Raw genomic sequence first — 3,894 nt, forward strand, 5'->3', positions numbered from 1 at the left:
CAGCTTGTACTCCTTCAGCATTACACCACCGGCTGCACTGTCCTGTGATTCCTAGGAAAAAGATGTCTTCCGGTACCCTCACAAAAACACTGCCTTTCGGGCTCTCCAAAATTGTTTTCACATCCTGTTCACAGATTTTCCATGTACGAGCTAGCCTTCGCTTCCCAAATCCACGCAGTCCAAGGTTTAGAGTACGTGGTCGCTGGCCTGCTCCGGCGACAAAGAATGACTGCACGCAACAAGAAACCTCTTGGTGAGTTCTGAGCACAAAGGATCAAGGCACCCTTTCTACCACACGCTTGAACAAGTTCACCTGTATTCCTTCCTGTCTTTCTGCTCTTCGTGCGGCTACGAAAATATGCAAATCCTCGTAGCCGTCATTGTAGCACCAGAACATATTTCCCTCCGGAACAGCCACCACATCGCCTTTGCGGATACGCCAGTGGCTCTTTCTTTGGAGGTCCCGGGTCCAAGGAGACGCAGCTCCGACCCAACCAGATCCTGCAGGAATTACAGAGCTTTGTTAGCTAAGCTGCTGCATCACTCGCAATGCCCCCTCAAAACCACAATGTCACGTATAGTACCTTGCGTGATGTACATGATGTAGGGGGTATCGAGATATTGGGGTAAGAGAAGCCCGCGGCTATGGAGATGGATCTGAGCTGCTACGATCTGAGCGACTTTGAAAAAAGGTGTAGATTGCCCAGTCCAAGTATTGATGAAACCACCTTCAGAGCGGAATATCTCTGTGTGATGTCGGAGCTGTAATTCTGAAAGGCGTGGTCTAAAACAGTGGACACTCGCCGCGAGGGAGAGGGAGAAGATGACAAGAAAGGTGGTTGCAGGCAACATGGTGGAAGCCATTGGAGACTCTGATCACGTCTCCTTAATAGCTCTTCACCACCGCCATGCATGCAAACTGAAGCATTGATATGTTATGGAGCATGCAGCTCCAACTTTTTGTGTTGCCAACCTAGTTCGTCTCCTAGTGAACTCAAGTTGCAACATTGAAGTGAGCATGCAGCCCTAGTCGCCGACCTGAATCTTCCAAGTCACCGCCCACCTAGTGGTTTGCCATTTGGGGATTGGGCTCTCTAATAGTTAGTCATCTTATCTTACTACTTCTTTAAGGACGGGTTGCCACCTTAGGGTGTGGGAGGGTGTGGGAGTAAGAGAGAAGCGTGAGGAAGAGAGAAGCTCGAAGATGTGGAAGAAGGAGGTTGTAACTTAGGGTGCCTTGCCCAACAAGCTCCCTCCTTATCAATACGTCCCCTCTTTCTTGCATATCAGTATGCACCTCCTCACACAAACATGCTTTGTTTTCCTCCCCACACCATCTCATAGCTATGCCCCATTCCTCCTCCCCACCTCCTCACACAAACGTGCTTTCTTTTCCTCCCCACACCATCTCATAGCTATGCCCCATTCCTCCTCCCCTGATGACACCCCTCCCTTCGCCTTCCCTACCTCTCCATCCTCCATACCTCTTTTGTCCCCGATACCCTTCATATCTTCATCTCTACTACAACCTCACTACAACTCTTGTAGTTGCTCCTTCATAGGCCTATGGTGTGATGTCCCACTGACGCTGTTACTGCTATTGTTGCTCTAGTTTCATTGGAGGAAGCCGCTCATCCTGTCATGTCATATTGCATGGTAGTATCTACAACGTCCTGAGATTAGGAAATGGATGAGGGACGCTCCTCAAGACTAGATCGGTTGAGTGTTGAGGATAAAAGAGAGAAAAAGAGAGAAGGAAAGAGAGCAGAAGAGAGGAAAAAAAGAGAGAAAAAGTAAGGATAAAAGAGAGAAAAAGAGAGAAGGAAAGAGAGAAGAAAAGAGAGGAAAATAAAGGAAAAGAGAGGAGAAAAAAAGAGAGAAAAAGAGAGGAGATAAGAGAGGAAAATTACCACGAAAAGAGAAGGAAAGAGAGGATAAAAGAGAGAAGGAAAAAGAGAGAAAAGGTAAGAATAAAAGAGGGAAAAAGAGAGAAGGAAAGAGAGGAGAAAGGAAAGGAAAAGAAAGGAGAAATAAAGAGAAAAAGAGACGAGATAAGACTGGAAAATTACCATGAAAAGAGAAGGAAAGAGAGAATAAAAGAGAGAAGGAAAAAGAGAGAAAAAGAGAGAAGGAAAGAGAGGAGAAAAGAGAGGAAGGAAAAAGAGAAAAAGAGAGAAGGAAAGAGATGAAAAGAGAAGGAAAGAGAGAAGATAAGAGAGAAAAAGAGAGACGAAAAGAGAAGGAAAGAGAGGATAAAAGAGAGAAGGAAAAAGAGAGGAAAATAGAGAGTGCAATCCCTTTTTTCAATCATGCTTTCCCTTTCCATCATTCATGCAATCCCTTTCTTCAATCATGCAATCCCTTTTCATCATTCATGTAATACCTTTCTTCATTCATGCAATCACTTATTCCCATCATTTAATATGCAATCCTTTTCCTAGAAGTAGAAGGGGAAGGAGAAGGGAAGGAAAACGAAGAACATCCAAGACTAGTGGAGCATGTCTATATTTGCATCTAACAGCACGTCTATAGGTGCGGTTGTCTATTTCCAAAGACAAACGCATCTATAGATGCGCTCCGACAGACTCACTTTTTTTAGAAATTGAAAAGGACATGCACCCGACATAAAAAACCAATACTAGTACCACAAGCATTCATTCCCTGTATACGACAAAGAACGAATGCAAATAGAGCAACTTCCAAAGAAGATCAACCGTCAAGAGACTTACCTTGGATAGAGGTATGGAAGCTTCTTGTCTTTCTTCAAAGCTGCTTCTCTTTCTTCTCTTCCTTGTTCACCCTCTACTTCTCTTTCTTCTCTTCCTTGTTCACCCTCTTGTCTTGTGTGCTTAGGGATGATTGTGTAAGCCTGGAGATGAGTGTGGATGCTTGGAGATAAGTGTGGATGCCCAGGGCTATGTCTATTAATAGCAAAGCAAGCTTTGCATGTGAAGAAAAGCAAGCGTGCTAATGGAGAATGGGATTCGACTAAAAATATGGTAAGTATTAAAGAGTTAAGGTTGATTAAGATACTTATGGGTGTTCATGTGTTTTAGTTATGATCCCATTTTAATTTGATACAAGATGCAGTGCCACACCCGCATATGTTGTGAGATTGTGAGGTACTTTACAGGATGCAAGGTGTTCATATTACTAATATTGCATACTTTTTTCCTTTCTAGGTATGTGAGCTCAAAGGAAATAGATCCCACCACGTGAGAATGCTCAAGTTATGTCAATGGAGGTGGTTTGTTTAGTGGAAGAGACATTTCCACGTTCTATTCTCACAAGCCAACTACATCTCATAGTGCATTTGGTGGATGAGGTTGCTATATGCAGTACTGTACATGCAGAATGGTTGTTCTTTCTCGAGTGCTTCATGAAGACCTTGAAGGGTTTTGTGAGATAAAATGCAAGACCCAAAGGTAGCATGGCCGAGGGTTGTGGTACAAGAATCACTTGTATATATTTCTGAATTTCTTATTGATGTGGATAGCTCTCTCCCACGACTATGGAGAGATGATGAAGACCTAAGGATGACCTCTATTGTGCCTCAAGGGAAAGGACATAGCAAAGTAATAGACACGGAGTTGCTTAATAATATCAACCTCTATTGCATGCTTAATAGTGATGTGATGAAAACATGGGTGACAAGATACGAGGATGCAAAGGCAAGAAGACAAGAAAAAAGGGCCCTCTTTCTTACACACCATAGATCTCGTGTGTCATACCCTCAGTATCTAAGAGCATTTCCAAAGGATATTCATGTAGATTGGCTAGTTGATGAAATGGAGAGAGCAGAGAGAGACGGGGGGATGCATATCACAATGGAAGAATGGGAGTATGCTAGGGGATGCATGAGCAAGGTCAGTATATAGAATGTTATGCATAAGT

The sequence above is a fragment of the Dipteris shenzhenensis genome, chromosome 31 (genome assembly GCF_047967505.1).
Source record: "Dipteris shenzhenensis isolate YYH24624 ecotype China chromosome 31, Dip_SZ_1.0, whole genome shotgun sequence".
Taxonomy (NCBI): Eukaryota; Viridiplantae; Streptophyta; class Polypodiopsida; order Gleicheniales; family Dipteridaceae; genus Dipteris; species Dipteris shenzhenensis.